The sequence below is a fragment of the Sus scrofa genome, chromosome 15 (genome assembly GCF_000003025.6).
Source record: "Sus scrofa isolate TJ Tabasco breed Duroc chromosome 15, Sscrofa11.1, whole genome shotgun sequence".
NCBI classification, from domain to species: Eukaryota; Metazoa; Chordata; class Mammalia; order Artiodactyla; family Suidae; genus Sus; species Sus scrofa.
In genome coordinates this window covers 106,934,573-106,955,663 of record NC_010457.5, presented here as the reverse complement: position 1 = coordinate 106,955,663, position 21,091 = coordinate 106,934,573, and the positions used below count along the sequence as shown (strand labels likewise).

At 37.7% G+C, this 21,091-nt stretch overlaps 1 protein-coding gene across 1 annotated transcript in view; it reads left to right on the top strand.

Annotated features, from left to right (window-relative positions):
- RAPH1 (Ras association (RalGDS/AF-6) and pleckstrin homology domains 1) overlaps nucleotides 1-21,091 on the top strand; it is a 96,970-nt gene that overhangs the window by 42,132 nt on the left and 33,747 nt on the right.

Below are 21,091 nucleotides of genomic sequence, written 5' to 3'. Positions count from 1 at the left end.
AGTTTTAATTAAATTTCTTGTTTTTTCTACATTTAAAATTCTTTAAGAATATACCTCTAAGCCAAGTTTTAAAATCTGACTCCAGAAAGAATATCTTACCAGATATGACATTGTCACAAAGATGATTAAGAAGAGATTTAGTTTCTTCAGTTTTATTCTTAGGATTATTTGAAGTCCTTAAATTAATGTAAATTGTATCACATGATTAAAAAACTTGCAGTGTGGTTTATATTTGATGATATTTTGCAAAGTTATGAAAGCTGTTAATTGCTTTCTAAAATGTTCATTATGAAGTAACCACTTGAGGAGTTCCCATTGTGGATCAGCAGGTTTAAGGACCAGATGTTGTCTCCATGAGGATGTGGGTTTGATCCCTGGCCTCGCTCAGTGGGTTAAGGATCAGGTACTACCAAAAACTGCAGTGTAGGTTCCAGATGCGGGTCGGATCCCGTGTTGCTGTGGCTGTGACATAGGCCCCCAGCTGTAGCTCTGATTCAACCCCTAGCCTGGGAACTTCCATATGCTGCAGGTGCAATTATAAAAAATAAATAAAATAACCACTGGAGAAAATGACTCATATCTCCACTGTAGTTTGCCAAGATTCTGGTTCTTGGAGTTTACTCCATTTTATTATCAAAGAATCAGTGTGGTATAGTGAAAAGAGCTGCTGGACTCGGAATCAGAAAACTTGGTTCCAAGTGTTTTCCTCACCACTCACTACCCATCAGACCTTAAATGAGTTATTCAGTCTTTGTGACAATCAATTTCTTATAAGTAAAATGGAGCTAATAGTACATGGTCTACCTTCCTTGTACTGTGGTTCAGAGAATCAAAAATGATGTACATCATTTTTTAAAAGATGAAATTTTTCTGGATGTGATTAGGATACGGAATGGATTTGTGATAAAATTTAGCACAAGCTGAGTTTGATGAAGGTGAATTCTTTACTGATTTTTTTTTTTCATCAAGTAAAAGGCAATTTTGTTACAAGGTGGCAGCAAGAGGAGTTGCCCTTGTGTCTCAGTGGGTTAAGAACCCGACTAGTGTCCATGAGGATGTGGGTTTGGTCTCTGGCCTTGCTCAGTGAGCTAAGAATCTGGCATTGCTGCAAGGTGCAGCATAGGTTGCATATGTGGCTCAGATCCCAAGTTACTATAGCTGTGGCATAGGTCTTAGCTGCAGCTCTGATTCTGCTCCTAGCCTCGGAACTTCCATATGCCCCAGGTGTGGCCCTAAAAAGGAAGGAAAAAAAGGGGGTAGAAGCAAGAAAGAAGAAAGCCAGTGGGGGCAAAATAAAGCCAGTCTTCCATTCAGTTTGTATCTACAGTGTTCTCTAATACAGAGTAAAATAGTTTATGTTAATACTAAGGTGAAATCTTATAAAATGTTCAAGGAATTGCAGAAAAATTTAAAATTTAGACCTGTTGCTTGACATTATTGATTTTCCTCCTATTGATTTAATTCGCTAGATTAATTTCCATCAGACAGTAACTCTTGGTATCCACTCATGTATGTAGCTTCATTCTGAGCACCATGGAGTACAAAAGATGCATGAATCATGGTAGTTTGGAGATAAATTTGAGTTCTTTGCTTGTAAAGAAAGATTATATCAGGAGTTTCCATCGTGGCGCAGTGGTTAACGAATCCGACTAGGAACCATGAGGTTGCGGGTTCGATCCCTGCCCTTGCTCAGTGGGTTAACGATCCGGTGCCGTGAGCTGTGGTGTAGGTTGCAGACACGGCTCGGATCCCGCGTTGCTGTGGCTCTGGCCTAGGCTGGCAGCTACAGCTCCAATTAGACCCCTAGCCTGGGAACCTCCATATGCCTCGGGAGCGGCCCAAGAAATAGCAAAAAGACAAAAAAAAAAAAAAAAAAAAAAAAAGATTATATCAAAGAATAAGCTTTCATTTATTTAAAATGAAACGTGTCTTAAGTGCTGTATATTCTATAGAGAACTTGAAAACTGATTTCCACCTTGTGATACCTGAGCATTATCAGTTACTTTGCATGCATCAAAATGTCTTTTAGACTCATCTGTTGGGATATGAGAAATATTTTATGAGGGATGTGCTTTCTGGATTATTTTGTGTTTTGTATGTTGATGTCCTTCTTTCCAATCAGATTATTTTGAGTTGGGTCAAGGTGCAGGACAGGCAGTGAACTAGTTAAGAAGCTGTGGGTGTGTGTTTCCATTTGTAAAATATGCTAGTTGTAAAGTTCACTCTGTAAAGTGCACTCATTATATAAGTTTAAACGGTAGAAAAGCAAATGAAGTAAATAGCGAAAAGTCTTCTCCCAGCGAACACTTCACATGGTATCTAGTAATAGCCGTGGGCAAGGATACCATGTTCAGTGGTATAATGTTTAATATGACTTCAGTATAAAGTTTGGTAAGTAAACCCAGAAAAAAAGCAGGGAAAGGGGTTATAAAGTCTTCTCTGTCCACTCTGTTCTTTTGCTTCGCTCAGTTGGGTAGAGAAATGGTTTAACAGAGCACTCTTGTTGTGGCTCAGTGGTAATGAACCCAACTAGTATCCATGATGGTTTAATCCCTGGCATCACTCTGGATTAAGGATCTGTTGTGGCTGGCTGTGGTTGTGGTGTAAGCCAGCAGCTGTAGGTCCAATTTGCCCCCTAGCCTAGGAACTTCCATATGCTGCAAGTGCAGCCCTAAAAAAATAAAGAAAGAAGGAAAGAAAAGTGGTCTAACAAACCTAAAACTTGTTTCAATATATTTTTTTCTGGATCTAGTCTTTTATGATTCAAACCAAGAAAACTGAAGGAGGCTTACTAGATCCTAAACCCATGTATCAAATTGCTCTTAGACACAAATACAATTTCTTAAAACTGTTTTAATTAGTTTTGCAGGCATAGAGTTAATAGTTCTAAAGAGACTTGTTATAAAAATAAACTCTGGTGAATATGCACACACACAAACTGATACACACTGTATTCTGTTCCCAGAGGTAAGCGCTTCCTACTCTTTTAGCTGATTCTTACTTAGTGTATTTAGCTCTTTATTATTAAATCTATAGTTATATTGCTATTCCTTGATTTTTTTTTTTTTCCAGTTGTCTCTATTATCTCCTGACTTCTCACTCTGGAAAATTAGGATATAGTGCTCCTTAGACAACTCCCCTCTTTTCTCCCCTCCTGTTCCCCCATCCTTCCAAAATATTTTGGTTGCATTACTATTCAGTGTTTATATTATCATGATTGTATTACATGCAGTTTACTGCTAATTGTATATATTTTTATTACATTTCCTTTTTGGGACATTACATTTTGCCTTTCCTGGAATTAATTTGTCTTTAGATTTTAAAATAGCTCTTTGTATATTTTATCACTGTTTCAAGCCCAAACTTTCCCTCAGTTGATTAAATCTCTTTCTTGGTTCAAGCAAAATTGGTGTTCCATGATTTCATCTTCTTACAATTCTTCTTTGTCTTTTGTAGTCTTTATTGTAGTATCATTCTTAGGTCTTTTCTCTCAGGTGGTCGAGCTTCTCCAGAGAAGATTCTTCCAGTCTTCTGCATGGAGGGCATATGCTTAGCAGCCCACTTGGGATAAGGAATGATCCTCAATGTGATCTTTCCTTTAATCCTTCAGCATCAGGATTCCTCACCCATCAACGCTATTGACATTCTGGGTTAGATAATTCTTTGTAGGGGACTATCCTTGCATTATAGGATGTTTAACAGCATCCCTGGCCTCTACACACTAGGTGCCAGTACTGTGTATACCCCTCCACTTGTAACAACAAGGCCTGTCTCCAAACATTGCTGCATGTTCCCTCTGAGGCCAAATGCCCCCATTTGAGAATCACTGTGTTAAGTAGAAAGGGTTAATAGCAGATCTGAGACAACCCCCCCCCCCTTTTTTTTTTTTTCATGAGGAATGGCCGTGGATTTTCCCTCTCCTGGCATTCTTTTACTAGAAACTTGACTAATATAGAATGTGTCCTGGTAATATTGTTTATTTGTGAATTGACTCTGATTGATGAGTGCATATGGACCAGGAAGAGGGAGTGGACAATATAGAAGCCTAGGAAAAGACACTGAATTTGACTTCCTGCTTTGCAACGTGTGACTCTTGTAATGAGTGTGAACATATCCATTGAAAGGCCCTGGACTTACATTTATTGGTTGTTAAACTGTACTACTGGTTCCTGTGAAGTTTCCCTAAGCCCGGGTGATTTCAGTACTTAGTTACATGATCTTTCTTTTACAATGGCGAGTCCAAAAAAAGTCCCTGGTGGGCAGTATAAATCCCTTCTGAAGATAGCATGTCACATACTAGCATGCTGTCTTTGTCTTTCTGCAGAACTAAGTGAAGCTGGTGCCAAGCTATGGTCTGTTGGGTCCTATAAATGAATCTCGGTCTGAACCTGCGATCACTGCAGGTGGCAGGAAAGGAGGAAATCTGGGAATTAACTGCTTTCTTAAGTATGTTTTCAACTAACTCTCCTGCTTTTAGTTGCACCTTCCCTTCTGCTGCTTCTAGACACATTTGAGGTTACAAATAATGTAAATTGGCGTGCTCCTCTGCTTTTCTCCAGTGCTAGCTTACTTAGCATTCAGCTTTCCTTGTGCCTTCTGAGTGTTTACCACTCAGGTGACTATATGCTTTCTAGCTTCCAAAATTTTGACAGGTCTTCTTTTGAGTTTGTCTTTAAAACAACAGCAACAAAATTCTTCGTCTTTGTTTGGGTGCGATTTGAAGAGCGAGCGGACCTACCTCATTGGCTGTTCTCAGTCTCCTACAATCTCTTGACCTTGGAGTGCCCTGAAGCTGCAGTCCTCAGAAAACCTTTCTGTCTGCATCTACTCCTTTTGTGATCTTACGCACTGACAACTCCCAAATTTTAATACTTCATTTATTTAAGTCATACTTTCCCTCCTACATTTTAGTCCCTTTAAAACCATGGTGCTCAACTAGGAGCTATTTTTGCCTCCCAGAGGTCACTCTGGAGACATTTTTGGCTGACAGTGATAGAAGGGTGCTATTGGTATCTGGTGGGTAGAGGCCAGGGGTGCTTCTACAATCCTAAAATCTGACAGCCCCCATAACAAAAAATTATCTGACCCAAAATAGTGCCAAGATTGAGAAGCCATGTTCTAAAACCAGGTGGCACCTGTCACTCACAGTTAGTAAATGGCAGTGATACTGTGTTGTGTGAAGCTGTCGTTGACAGTTTCTGATAAAGATCAATAAAGTACTATTAAATCATCTTAGATTCAAGGAAATACAGGTTTCTTTAGCCAGTGTCCCTCCCCCTGAATTCCAGGCTCATACATCTAATCAATATCTCCATTTGCTTGTTTAATAGATAGCTCAGATTTAACTGGTCTGAAATTGAAGCCCTGATCTTTTCTCCCAAACTTATTCCTCCCACGGTCTTCTCCATCTTAGTTAATGGCTATTCCGTCCTTCCAGTTCATCAGGCAAAAATCCTTAGTGTCTTTATTCCTTTTTCCACCCTGCTTCCAATCCAGCAGCAAATTCTACGGTCTTAACTTCAGACTATATCCAGAATTTGATCGCTTTTCACTGCCTTTACTACCTTCAATCCAACATCACCTTGGTATAGACTTTTGCAATAGCCTTCCAGCTAGTTTTCTGTGTTTACCTTTCCATTAGTCTCTTATCCACATGACAGCCAGAGGGGTCCTATTACAGATAAGTCAGATCTTGCCTCTCCTCTTTTCATATCCAAAGGCTTTATATTCTACTCGGTATAAAGCCAAAATCCCTACAGTGGCCTGCAGGACCTTACCAAATCTACCTTCCTATTCCCTGCCCCTCTGTGTCTTTCTTCTCTCCCTCCTTTACCTTGTCAGCCATACTGCCTCTCAGTTGTTCTTTGCCACAAGTCAGAGCCCACCTCGGAACCTTTGCACTTGTGTCTCGGCCTGGATGCCCTTCCCCATGATAGACCCCCTAATTGCCTTTAGGGATTGCTCAAATGTCATGTGCCAGCGAGGCCTCTGTAATCACCCTATTTTAAAGCTGAGCTCTTCTTCCTCTGCCCTGTGTTTATTTTTTATCTACCTTTTCTGCTTTATATTACTATTTTTGTCACCTTTTAAAATATTATATATTTTACTTTTTAAAAATTTTGCTCATCTATCTTCTCTCACTTGAATATTAGCTCCATGGGGAGAGGAGTTTTTTAAAACATTTCTTTGATTCTTAATGTATCCTTAGCATCTAGAACATTATTTGGCTCATAGGAAGCAATCAGATTATTTGAATTAACATTTAAATATATGCATGTGTGCCATACATCTTTGTCTAGAAGTCTTGTACTTTAAAATTATCAGCAATTGTTTTCTTTCAAGATGGTGGATGGAGTGCTACAAATGAAGTAACATGTGAAAACTCTGATAGTAAATTTTTTTTCTTAACAACTAAGTTCTTTTGAGGCAATAATTATACCTGTTTTAAAGAAACCCAGGACAGAATAGTTACTTTCACTAAATTTCGGTGACAGAAATACCAATTAGAAAAATCAATTTGAGGTTGGTACTATTTCATCTTGGGGATGTGGATATGTAAACTATCTAAAAATAAAGTAGCTCTGTAGCTTATCTTTCTACCTCCTTGCTCTCTGAAGCCAGAAGTATAATTGCACAACAGTATGTCTTTTTCCCTTGGGCTTTTTTTCCTTGATTTTTGTTGAAATACTCTGCTTCCAGGCACTTGACATGCGTTATCTCATTTAAGCCTCCCACTATCCCTTTGGTAGGGGCATTATTCCAAAAAAGAGATTAAGTAGGTCAAAAAACTGGTAAGTCTGTATTTGAATTCCAAAACTACAACATCTGTCTCCCAACTTTTATCAGTATCTTAAAAAAAAAATAAACTGAAGCAGATTATCAAGAATGATTATTTCCTAAATGTTAAAGAAGGCTTTAGCAGAAAAATATTTTCCATGGATAAACATAAAAATGAATTATAGAATGTTTTTAGTTAATATTCTTTTGAAATCCACCAGTAATGTTCATTTGCCAAGTTTTTAAAATTAGAATTCATTGTAGTTGAAGTAAATTCTAATAAGGGCTCTTTATTATCTAAAGCAATGTGAGGTATATGCTGCAGCTGACTTACTGGTACTTTAGTCACAGTAACTGATAAAACAGTACTTTTCAGTAAGACAGCAGTTTGCAAATTTAAGTAGTAATCTCATGTTATAACTTCATATAAAGTAGAATTTACTGTTACAAGGTTAATGGCAAAACAGACCTTTATTTTCTCATAGGGTATAAACTAATGATTCTTCTGAATTTGGAATTTTATACATGAAACTGTATTTTCCCAATGAAAGAAAATGCTTTTAGATGCTTTGCCTGAAGTTGATGGTGGATTCAAAAAGTTTTGCTGAGTCTATAAGGATACTTGATGATTGTATTATAAATTTTTTGATAGGAAAATATTCCTGAGTATATGAGCTACTAAAACTTTTCAGTGTTGTATATTTCCCCCTCATATGTTTGTTTTGTTTTTTTTAATGAAATCTTTCATGGACACACATTATAACTTGTGATGTAGGCAACACAGCATATCATAGCTTCAGTGTAATTTCTTTGCTTCTTTCACTCTTCAGAACTGTTACAGAATTAAGGTGTGCAGAAATTCTGAAGTATTGGAAGGAAAATGGCGATTGTGTTTATTGTAACATCAGGTGGCACTGGCACTGAAGTCCCAAATTATTCTTAGCAAACAACCTTTTGCTCTGAACTATTAACCAGATTTGGGGAGGGGGGCATGGGGCTTTCTGAAACTTTAAGAGGCTTACGGGACTAAAAGATCGGAGCTATTAGTTATTACAGCGACATTTATTCAAAAATTCTAAGGGTCATGTTGCAGTATCTCGCTTAAATTTATTCACATGTACCAACTTGGTGTTTAGTTCTAGATTTCACTGGCCTAGTGAGATTTATAGAAGGAATGGGTATCCTATGAAAGAAGATCTGAATTCGGTGAAAGCCAAAGGAAAAGCCTGGTTCTCAGAACACAAAACCCAGAGAATACTGGCATGTGTGCCCTGTTCCTTAGTGTGTGGATTTCTTAGAAATTTGTGCAATATTTCCATGAGGAAGTAAAAAAAAAAAAAGCATCTTTATTTGGTTTTAGGTCTTAAAGAAGAGAAGGGGGAATAGAAAATAATATCAGCTGCTCTACTGAGTGCTTAGTCTGTTTGGGACATTTTGCTTTACATGACTTAACCCCCTGAATCTGTACAGTGCATAGTGGAATAGGTACCATTATCTCTATTTTACAATGAAAGATAACTTTCCCGATGATTTAAACCCAGACAGTCTGATTGTAGAGTTCATACAGCAGTACCTGCTGCTTCATCACAGAATTGAGGAAGTAAGGCAAGAATAGACCGACCAGTACTTCTCAGATCCAGACCTGGAGGCAGAACTGGATGGTATTAAGAAGGCAAAGAGGAGTTCCCGTCGTGGCGCAATGGTTAACGAATCCGACTAGGAACCATGAGGTTGCGGGTTCGATCCCTGCCCTTGCTCAGTGGGTTAACGATCCGGCGTTGCCGTGAGCTGTGGTGTAGATTGCAGACGCGGCTCGGATCCCGCGTTGCTGTGACTCTGGCGTAGGCCGGTGGCTACAGCTCCGATTCAACCCCTAGCCTGGGAACCTCCATATGCCGCGGGAGCGGCCCAAGAAATAACAACAACAACAACAACAAAAAAAGACCAAAAAAAAAAAAAAAAGTTGAAAAAAAAAAAAAAAGAAGGCAAAGAGATTTATGCAGTAACATCTCCACCTTGTGGTGTGTTAGTGTAATCCCGAATATATTGTTAAAATTTAACAACTATAAACTAGCTCTAATCTAAATGAATTGAAGCTTAAAAATTCAGATGAGGGCTGGTGGTTTCCCACTCGTGTCATAATAGTAATGTTCTTATTACTCATTTAATTATTTTAGCAGCCCTTGAAAATAAATGTTACCGTTACACCATTTTACACATGAAGAAACAGGTTAAATGTAAGCCTGGAGTCACATTGCCGGTAAATGGCTGAGCTGGGGCTTGAACGCAGGCACTCAGGCCCCAGGGTCTGGATTCTTAACCATCATGTTCTGCTTATTTGCAGTATTTGTGAAGAGCACATATACTTGTCAGAAAGAGATGGATGTGAATCTGTTTTATTGAAACATTAATGTGTGCTCACAAACTTCCAGTTTCTTGCAGTTGTAATCTAAGGTGTTAACTATCAAAAGGAAGAGTTTTATTTTATAACCACCACTTTGGCACAGGGCTATTTCTTGATTATGGTTTGGCTCCCATATTCAGATCAGTGCTTTTCTATACCCCCTCCTCCACAAGATTCAATTCAAGAAAGTAGTGACCCATGACTTACTTTGCAGAGGTTTGTGGAGAGCTTTTGAGAGATTGATGGAGAACTTGATAGATTTATAACAAATGAAAGTTTTTGAATCTGAGAAGGTGTGGAGCAAAACTTATGTGCAGAATTGACCTTTGCATTCGCTTTTCTTAAGTGTTTTGAGCACAGTTTTGACATTTATGAAAGTAGTGATGAAGAAAAGGGGGTAACTTTTTTGTCGTATTTAAATATTTTATGGAAATGGAACCTATTTAACATTAAATAAACTTTCTATCATTTTCATAATCCCTTTTCATCTTTATTAAGGTAACATTTGATCTTTGCATATGCACTTTTCCTGTTGTTTTTGTTACTTCACATGCATGTATTCATTCTTTGGTAAGAATGTATTGAATTTTAATAAAATGTTCCATCATACTGTTTAGCATGACACAAAGGCAGCCATCTCTTGTTGAACACTTTGGATTTTGACTTAGAAAAAAAATAAGCATTTGGAAATATGATGGAAGATTGTGTGAGATTAAATCTAGAGAGAATAGATTTTTTAAAACCTTTTTATTTTGAAATGTCAATTTACAAAAATTTGAATGAGTAGCACAAAGAACTCGCTACTTAGATCCACTAGTTTTTAATGTTTTGCCACATTTACTTTATTATTTTTCTAAGTATACATTTTTTTTCCTGGACTATTTGAGAGTTGGTTGCCTTTATCCTGCCCTTTTAGCCCTTAATATTTAAGTCTTTATTTCCTAAGCATGAGGATACTGGCAATACAGATATAGTAGTCTTCCCATGGGTGCAGTGATTGACACAGTGCTGTAGAATATGTTGAATGAGAAAATGTAGAGAAGGAAAAGTAAAAACAGTCTTGATCTGGCCGGGCAAGTGGCATGAAGGCCAGGAAGAAATAGTTATTCATACATTCCATAAGTATTTGGGCACCTAGGCATTGTGTTGGGTCATAAGGGGTTAAAAAAAAAAAAAAAACCTGTGACCATAATACACAATGTCCTCATGAGATTATAATTTATCATATGAGGAGAAGGGTTTCAGTACAGACAACCAAAGTACAGGGAAAGAAGTACTATAGTAGGAAAGACAGAAACCTTAGTTAAAAGGTCATTGATAACTTTGAGAATTAATTACAGAATGCATTACAACTCAAAGGATGAAGACTTTGGGGAAGAAAGGTGGATGCTAGATTGCAGGGAATTAAGGGATAAGTGTAAGAGGTACACTGTAGCTGAATTCAGGGAACTTGGCAGTGAAAAGTAGAAAATGATAGTTTAAGAAAAGGAGAGTACCCAGAAGAATTGCATATTTTTCTGTCCTTCCACCCCCAATAAGCTGGACCAGTTGAGTATCAGAAATAGATGTTAGAGGGAGAGTACATGGGCTCTAGGACATGGTTAACTCTGGCAGGGAAAAGGGAGAATTTATTCGTATAGGACTGGAGAGAAGGGTGAGAATACGGATGAAGTTATAGGATGCAGTTTAAGGATGAAAATCTTCACAATAAGATATGATTTCTTAGTAATGGAGGGAAATAAGGTCAGATTAAGAGGTGGAAGGGTGAAACTAGAAACTTGAACTGCTTGGAAACTATGTAGAACAAGCTTAGAGGGAATGATTTAGAAGAAAAGATTGAGTACTGCCAAAAAGCAGTTAAGGCCCAGCTGAGGTTCAAAGCATGAATTGGTCCTGGACAATTTTTCTGCATAGTTCTCTCATAGTACTCTACTGTCCAGAACTAGAAGAAGGTTATCCTTCACTTATCAAGGGTTAGGATTATCGGGTTCTTACCTTTTCCGTTTTTGCATAATATGAGGTGCATGCAACTTTTCATTACTGTTTTGTTTTCAATGATTCATTTCAGTGATCTTTTTCTCTTCCTGCCTGATAATGAGAACTGCCCTTTTCCACCTCCTTTACCTATCATTTTCTTCCTTCCTGCATTTTTCACAGCATGCTATTTCTCTGAGATGTCCCAGCAAGCAGGCCAAGCGTCACATTGACTTCACAGAAGAACAGGCTGAGCTGACACCTGTAAGTTCTATAAACATGTCCATGGGACTACTTAAGTATCCATGAGGAGAAATGCATTCTTTAGAACTCCTGATGGTGAAACCTTGTCATGTATCTCAATTTTTGAATAAAAATTAAACCAAGTTTAAAAAATAGATGAGCAAAAAAACAAATGAGCAACTGTATGATACAGTACCATTATGGTAAGATTATCTTGGTGGTGGCTTATCTGATACAGAGAAATTTTATGTTGGAACCTGAAACCATACACTTTTTTTTAAATTCTGAAATTAAGGGCTTCTGTAAATTTCTTAAGATGTTAAAAAATGAAGCTGTTCTTCAGAATGGGGATATCAGGTGTAATGCCTCTTTTGCACTCATCTTAGCTGAAAACCTAATTTCTTCAAAAGTGTATCCTCTGGTCAGTGGTGGACTAAGGTGGATGCTTCAAAGCTGCAGTGTTCCATACGGTAGCCGCTAGCTTTGTGTGGCTATTAAGTATTTCAAATGTTAATGCAAATAGAGATGTGCTATAAAGATAAAAATATATACCTAATCTCAAAGACTTAGTATGAAAAAAAGAATGTAAAATATTTCATTAATGTTTTTGTTGATTACTTTTTGAAATTATAATATTTTAGATATTTTTAGTTAAATAAAAGACACTAATATTAGTTTATTTCATCATTTTCTTTTTACTTTTTTTAAAAATGTGGTTACTAGAAAACTGTACATTTCTGTCTCATACTCAATTTCCATTGGAGGAGTTCCCATTGTGGCTTAGTGGGTTAAGAACCTGACCAGTATCCATGAGGATGTGGGTTCCATCCCTGGCCTGCTCACTGGGTTAAGGATCTGGTATTGCTGCAAGATGTGGAGTAGGTTGCAAATGCGGCTCAGATCCCACATTGCTGTGGCTGTGGTGTACATTGGCAGCTGCAGCTCTGATTCGACCCCTAGCCCAAGCAGGAACTTGCATGTGCTGCAGGTATGGCTATTAAAAAAGAAAAAATTCCTTTGGACAGTTCTGCTTCATTGTCATCTATGAAGCTTAAAAAAAAAAAAAAGAAATCCCAGCTCACCCACCCAACTGAATCAGACTCCCCCCAGCCCTTTTTTTCCTTTCCTCCCCTACCTCCCTCCCTTCCTATCCTTTAAAAACATTGGTAGTAACCCAGTGGATTGATTTCACAACCCGCTAATGTATTATATCCTGCTTAGAGAAAATCACTTCTCCACCCTTATCTCTGGCCTCTCCCCTGCGCTTTAAAGCATCAGCCACACTTAGTGTAATATTTGCATTGTCATCTACCTGTCTCTTCTGCCCAGGCAGCAGTTCTCAAACCTTTCAGCCCCAATACCCCATTTTGTAACAAATAATTTATAACACTGTCTTTACGATCCCAAATGAAATCCATAGATAATATAACCTACCTACATACCTATTTTTAAAGTGAAATTCATGCCCCAATACCTGTTAGAAAGGAGAAATAGCCAAAAATAACTTATAACATCTATTTCAGTTTTTAAATGATTAGCCATTTAAAAACTATATTAAAAGATACAGTAAAATATAGTCAAATCCTACACCTGCTTATAATAAGAACTTTGGATTTAGAAAAGTGAGAATGGAATTCCCATCGTGGCCTAGCAGTTAATGAACCCAACTAGTATCCATGAGGACGCGGGTTCTATCCCTGGCCTTGCTCAGTGGATTAAGGATTCGGCATTGCTGTGAACTGTGGTGTAGGTTGCAGATGTGGCTCGGATCTGGAGTGGCTGTGGCGCAGGCCAGTAGCTACAGTTCCGATTCAACCCCTAGCCTGGGAACCTTCATATGCTGCCAGCGTGGCCCTAAAAAGACCAAAAAAAGAAAAAAGAAAAAGTGAGAAAATCAGAATTCATTTTTATAGGAAAAAGCAGAATTAAAACATGTTATGACAAATAGCAGACAGAACATAACCGAATATTGTAATAAGAAATGGAAAATAAGGAGTTCCTGTCGTGGCTCAGTGGTTAACGAATCCAACTAGGAACCATGAGGTTGCGGTTCGATCCCTGGCCTTGCTCAGTGGGTTAAGGATCCGGTGTTGCCGTGAGCTGTGGTGTAGGTCGCAGATGCGGCTCGGATCCTGCATTGCTGTGGTTCTGGGGAAGGCCAGCAGCTACAGCTCTGATTGGATCCCTAGCCTGGGAACCTTCATATGCGCAGGATCGGCCCAAGAAATGGCAAAAAGACAAAAAGAAAAGGAAAAAGAAAAGGAAAATAATCTTAACTGAAGTAGGGATTATGTACTGAGACAATTTATAGGTTGCCAAAGAAAAGAAAATGGGGAAGTAAGAGATTCTTGCAAATAAGATGAGTCTTTTTATAGTTGCAGTGACAAAATCATTCCCTGCCTTGTAGTATGGGATGAGATAGTGATGAAATGATTTTTATGTTTGTTTTTTTTTACTAAATTTAAGAGACTTCTTGTGCTCTATTTTAAATAACTTAAAGACAGTGAGATATTTTAAAATAATTTTTATTAATGAAGCAGTGAAATTCCTGCCTTTCATGTTTTTTCATTATTTTTTAATAGTTTTTAGTCCTTAATTCTATTAAAAGGAATTTCAGATCTCTTCTGTCATTTCTTGCATGTGGTAGAGTACACACGCATACTGCCAGTTTTTGTATTGAAAAGTCTTACTTCAAGCTGACTTTCCATTGGTGAAATGATTTTCCAACATAACAAATAATTCTTGGTAAATGTTGAACAAAATTAAGTGCAAACTTCCCTCAATTTATTTTACATGGTAGATAGCATTCCTAGAAGTCATTGAATATTAAGTAGTAAAGCACAGAAATACTTCGTGCTTATATGTAAAATGGAGTTACTGAGTTCTGAACTCAGATTGCTATAAACCAGAATTCCCATCTTACATGGTTTTCCATATAAAGACATTAAAGATTTATGTATGATGTGGGACTTTGGTTGTTATTATGTGACATTGTTCCATGCTTACAGGGCATCTAGCATTTCTGACTTACCTACTGATAAATACCAGTAATGCCCCCTCCTCTTCACTGTGAATATCCCCATAATTTTCTTGAAATGCCTCCTTGAGGGAAGCACCACCTGCTTTGAGAACCATTAAAATCTCCATCTGCTCTCTGTCTCTGCTCTCGTTCCCACCCACAGCTCCCTCTCTCTCATCCTCCAAGACTCCAGACTTTTTCAGAAATACTTTGCTGAGCCCCTAACTTTGGGAGAGATACTGTCTCTACCTCCTGCTTGCTCCTGTACCACCTAACACAGTATTTTTGTTGTTAGTTATCTCCCTATTCTGTGAAAGCAGGGAAGGCCTGTCTTGGTCACCTTTGCATCTCTACTGTGTGGCATGGTTCCAGGCTCAAAGTTGAATAAATAGTTGAATAAATGAAAAACGGGAGTGGGGAACCTGGAAGTTCCCTTCGTGGCTTAGCGGAAAGAAACCTGACTAGTATCCATGAGCACGCAGGTTCAATCCCTGGCTTCACTTGGTGGGTTACAGAGCTGGTGTTGCTGTGAGCTGTGGCGCAGGTCACAGACGTGGCTCAGATCCTGAGTTGCTGTGGCTGTGGCATAGGCTGGTGGCTACATCTCCGGCTACATCTCCAATTCGACACCTAGCCTGGGAACCTCCATATCCTGCGGGTGTGGCCCTAAAAAAACAAAAAAAGAAAGAAAATGGGCTGATAAACCAGGGAAATGGATTAAAAATAGGCTGACTTTGTGTCATTAGTGGTGAATGAAAGAAAATATAAGAAAAACCTATTTAGAAGAGGCCATGTGCATTTTTGTTACCAGTAACGTATGCCACACCTGAGGCAGATTTAACGATGTGCTCAAAACCACTGTCTTTCATTTTTTTCAGTCCTCCACCTGCACACCACTCTCCTCATCCCTCTTACATCTTTCTCCAGTAACCAGTTCTCCCGCATGCCCACCTGCATTCTGAGGAATTACAGAGCTATGTGTGACTGGCGCCAGTAGGGGAAGATAAAATAAATAAATTAAAGCATTTATTGAAGGAAGGAGTTGCTACTTCTGCTTTCTAGATTTTTGGTTTTATTGCTACAAATACTTGTAGCTTAGAGGGAACGTGGAGACCCAGCCTCCCTTCCTGCCAGTGATTAAGCAGTGCATGGCTGCCTGACTGCCCCAAACACAAAGTGATTTATGAGCTTGTTCAACTACTGTTTGTGCTCTCATTATTAATTAATTTATTTATTGTCTCATTTTTTAGATGTGGCATATTTTTGGGTCACCAACCATGATGATTATCCCCTTTTAATTTATTTAAACTTTTCAGTATGTCGAAATGGGTAACTTCTACTTTTGAGTCTTTAAACAAATACAGTTAGATAACGTTTCTTACTGATGAGATTTAGTTGTTTTTTTGTTTTTTGTTTTTGGTTTTTTTTTTAGTGATTTGAAGTCTTGAGGTGATTTGAATTGGAAGTAGATTTTTTAAGTTTTTCTTTAAACTTGAATTTAATGTCTAGAATTATATTTACCAAAGAATAATTTGTTTTGATGGCCTCAAGCATATTTTTTAAAAATTTGAAATATAATTTTCTGAATATAGGTATTCTACTCATTTGGAGGATCATTTTTCTATATGTTTTACCTAATTATGTAAGAATACATTTTCCCTGTTATATGTGAATGGCAAAAAATGAATGAGAATAAGAGCAATGAAAGTTACAGTTGCTCTTTTAATTGTCCGTCTCAATTTTTTCCCTGGTCTTAGCTGATTATTAATCTCAAACTGAATTTTCAGAAAGTTCTGTTTACCTTGCACCTTTATAGATGAGCCAACTAATCTTTACCTTCAGGGGATTATACCATCTAGGTAAATGAAGACCGAGGGATAATTTTCTCTGTTCTTGTTACTTTTTGACCTTGTTAGTGTTAATATTGATGAATATGCCCAATTTTTGTTATAAACCTTAGGGTTTTTTGTGTTTTTACCCACAGGAGTGAGTGAAGGGAGCAGGAGTACTTGTAAGGGTCATCTTGAACTAAAACAAAGCTAAAAAATGCAGACAGTAGCATCCAACATAGCAAACCCAACTCAACATAGTGTAGATATGAGCAAAGGTTAAGTTAATACTATTTTCTGTAACAGTATTTTAACCTTGAAGTAATGTGTTTTATTATCTGTGACAATGATCTTTATGAGAATAGGTGCTGTTTTGGTATTTATGTTTCTCTCAAATTTATTTCTCAAGAATAACTTGATACACACTTAGATTTCTAAAATATAGTAGTAGAGAATATTTTCTGTAACCCCACTCAGCTGTGCCAAGCACTGTTTTAAATGGTGGTTAGTTAACTACATAGCATTAAAAAATACTGACTTAGAATTACTTAGGGACAGGCAAGTTCTATATGACACATATAACAAAACAGCTGCAATTTATACTATATGAGTTGAAATACAGTTACATAAATATACCTTACACTGTATTATTAAAAATATTTTAAGGGGAAAAATGATAGTTAGTGACTATGTTATTCACAAACCATTTTTATGAAAATAAACTAATTGCTTGAATTAATCAATTTAAGGGAAACACTTCATAATATTTTGTTTATATTATTCATTTGCTATACAAGTGCTTTACTTGATTAATACAGTACTATTAGTATTCTTATATAAATGAAATAATGAAATTTTACTGAAAACAAGTGTCTATTAAGCAAAATATTTATGGATATTTTTCTTCTCAATGTGGCTGTCATTGATTTGGTGAGAAATATTTGGAGAAATTTAAAAGTGAGGCAGTCTTTTTTTTTTTTCTTTCTATAAGATTGTGCTATTTAAAGCTGTGGTGTCTTACATAGGCTTTAGTGAGAGGAAGAACTATGGTTACTCATTGGTCTTTGACACTTATTTATCTGTGCCACAAGCCCTAGAGGACAGACCACTCTGTTGTCTTTGTGGAGTGTGATCCATTTTCCCAGAGTGAGGGATCTGCAGATGTGGACTAGGACATGCCTACTGGCATAGATGGTGTCTTTCCCCCAGTCTCCTTTTCTTCTTTCTTTTTTTTTTTTTTTTCCCCTCTTTAATTTGAACACATTTCACTGAGTTTAGGGAAAATATGAAGTTAATGGTAGAGAATTATTCTTGTTTTGTCTACTTTATATTTTTAACACATAAAACCCCCACTGACTTCTCTTGCCTTTTTTTGTTTCTCTCTCTCTTTTTCTGCTCAAGCACTCCTATCTGGACAGGGAAACCTCCCTTCTTCTGAGAAACATTGCAGGAAAACCTTCTCATTTGCTGACCAAGGTGATACTACTTCTTCCACCTGCATGTAAATATTTATTGCCTTGTAGGTAGAATGTAATTTCTGTTTTTGATTGTGCTCTCAGATTTCTCAGATGTGCTTTGTTATTTCAGACCCTTTGTTCTTAATGGAGGTATTTTTTTCTCATTGAAGATAATTATTTAATGATCTTAGTGACTATCAGAAAATACTGAGAGTAGGAAATATTTTCAGTGATTTTCACTAATTTAACTTTTGTAAATATTTGACAGTCTGCCTAATAAGTGTGTTGTACTTTTCTAGTTTAATGTTGTATTTCATTTTAAAGTCTAAAAATCATTGCTTTAATTTTAATTTTTACTACTAGTGGTCATCCATGCTGTGAGTTTCTTTAGCAGACTTTGTTTTCTAGTTCTTGTTTATATTATCAATGCCTCATTTAATTAAACATGTATTGATATAAACAGAATCTTACTTTACATTAGTTTAATCAAATTGGAAGAAAAGGCTACAATTTAAATTTCTCAGTTCTGTGCCCTCAAAATGCTTTGAATCAGTCCAGCTGAATTGTCAATGGGCTAGTATTTTACAGCAATTTAAAATAATTTAGCTATTGTTACCATTAACAGGAAGAACAGAATAGAGAAGATGAATAGCTTTCTACCTCTTTTCAAGTCATGTCTTTAGTTATTTTATTTAAATAATGTTAAATTCAAGTATGTCAGGCTTGTTTAGGATGGTTTCTGAAGAAGATACAGAGTAATTATGGTTGATGTCTCTAAGTGGTTATTGTATCTGAGGTTTTGCGGAGTTTTTTTTTTTTTTAAAGAAATTATTACTTCTTAAACTTATAAACTTGCAAAAGAAGATAGTAAAGCTAAAATAAAATCTCCCGGAGTAGCAGCTCAAAGAGAAGACCCAAGTCAACAATGAAACGCCTTCTCTTGTTTCTCTCCTTAAAGGAGATCGAGGAATAGGGTGGAAGTAGCTTAAAGATCAGGGTAATGTAGAAATCTAACAGGCAATAGCCATGTATTATAACCGTAGCAAAGTTCTTTCATTCTTCTTAGCTCTTCTTCTCTGTTTACTCTCTCCCTGAAATCCACACTTATAACTTCAGCTAGGATCTCTGTTCTAAATCAGATCTCTCTCCCTGAGAGCCAGGCACTTTCCAGATCGCTGTCAGACAATTCCTAGAAGATGACCTGTGCCTCCAGTTCTACAGGTCTTCAGATTTCTTAATCACACTCTCCCTGGGGCCTCACAATTTATATCTTCTTGTTTGACACTTCTGTCTTTGTTTAGAATGCTGCCATTCTCCCAGTTAGCCAGTTTCAAGCCCTCTACTGTCTGTGGTGCCTTTCTTCTCACTTACTGTCTCAGAGCTCCAATAAGTTTGTCAGAATCTGAAGGATTGATTGAGTTTACCCACCCATTTCATTTCCACTCAGAAACAGCCTCATATCTCTTAGAGCCACTGCACTTGTCTCCATATTTTTGCCTGTCTCTCCTCCAGTCCATTTTGCACCCTGCTCTCAGATGAAGTAAAACATTTTACCGTTTCTATTGCCTATTTATGCAACAGATATTTGTTCAATCATATACTGAGTTAGGTGCTGGAATAAAACATTTTATAAAGTGGACAACCTCCCTGCCCTCAGCAGCTCACAGTCTGCTTAGGAAGATAGAGAGTAAATGTTTACAAGCAGGCATGTAAACAGATTCTAAATCATGTCAAGTGCTATAAAGAAAACAAGGTAAGCAGTAGAAAACAGTTGTCAGGGAGGATTGGGGCTATATTTCCTTTAGATGGTAAGATTAGAAGAGGCCCCTCTAAAGGGGTAGCATTTAATCTAAAGTGTGAAGGATAAAAAGAAGCCAGATTGATGGTGAAGGGTAATGTTCCAAGTAGAGAGGCCCAGGGAGGAAAGAACCTGGCATGTTAGAGAAGCTGAAGAAAGACTGTGTTGCTGGAGCCACAGTAGTTGAATGAAGATATGAGTGACTTGATTTGGATTTGGAGAGGCAGACAGGAACCAGGTCATTGAAGACATGCTAAGGAGTTGTGTTTGTTTTTTCCCCCTAAACACAGTGGGAGACTACTGAAGAGAATAACTTTATCCATTCGACAGATAGTTACTGAATACCTATTATGTGCCAGCACTGTTTACAACTCTGAGATACGGCAGTGAACAGAACAGAGTCCCTGCCAAAGGGAGAGTAGTTGTTTGCAAGTTTGGGATAAATGCAACATCTCCTTATGCCCAGGAGATGTTGATACCCATTGCAGCATCAGAGCCGTTGCCGAGTGGTGGCGTTACTGGTTTATGTAGCCAACATCTGACTCTAGCTGCCTCAAGTGTGCTGCCCTGCTTATTATATTCAACAGGAGTTTGATCAGGAAGGTGACTCAGTAGCATAGAACCTAAACATTTAGGGTGGAGTTGGGTATGGATTCAAGGATGAGGTGGCAGAATTTCCTAGATAATCAGAGCCACGGGGGCCTCTCCATGTCAATGCCTTCTGTAGCAGAGCTCATGGCTGTTTTGAAACTAAATTGAATTTATACGTCTTTCATACCACCTGTGTGGCAGTCTGGTTCTTCTTAACCAAAAAGCATTGTGTCACAGTTACCGACTGACCCACCTCTGATCTGCACTTTTGCAGCTAGGACTTTGTAATGCCATGTAGTTAGTGCACAGTAAAATTAATGCAGTAAGACTGCTTAGGCCAAGGGTGCAAACTGAATGCTTGTGTTTTGTTCTTTTCCCACCACCAATCCACTTGGCATTATACCAGTGTTAATGAAGTAACCACCCCATGTGCAGTTCTAAGCCAGGAGCCTCTGCAAAAACAATGCCAAACTGTTTCTTCTAGGAGCAGCGTTAATGCCAGCACAGGACTGCTTTGCCATAAATAGGAGTAGGTGGGCAAAGGACACACTGCTGATCTGATGCCCTTTAAGAAACTTTCTGTCCTACCCCTCCCCTTAAAAGGGCACAAGAGAGAGAAAGTTTCTGGGTACCATTCAAAGGCTTTCCCTGACGTCCTGACCTAATAATGTGTCTTTGTCGCTCCTTGCTCGTTTAACCTGGTTTATTTATTTTTTTTCTGTAGAACTTAACCACTAACTGACTTATCACTTACTTCTTTCTTATCTCTCGTTAAATGTAAGCTCCATGAGAGCAGGGACTTCATATCCCCTGCACTTAAACCCAAGTGTGCACAGTCTAGACAAGCATCTGGTATATAAAAGAATGATCCTTTAGTGACCATCAAGGTTTCAAAGATTGTAGTACTTTAACCACCGTTTTCTTTGCTTCAGAGAAGTTACGAAAATGTAATATAGTAGTATTACTGCACGTCTTTTATTTTTGACAAGCACTTTTTAT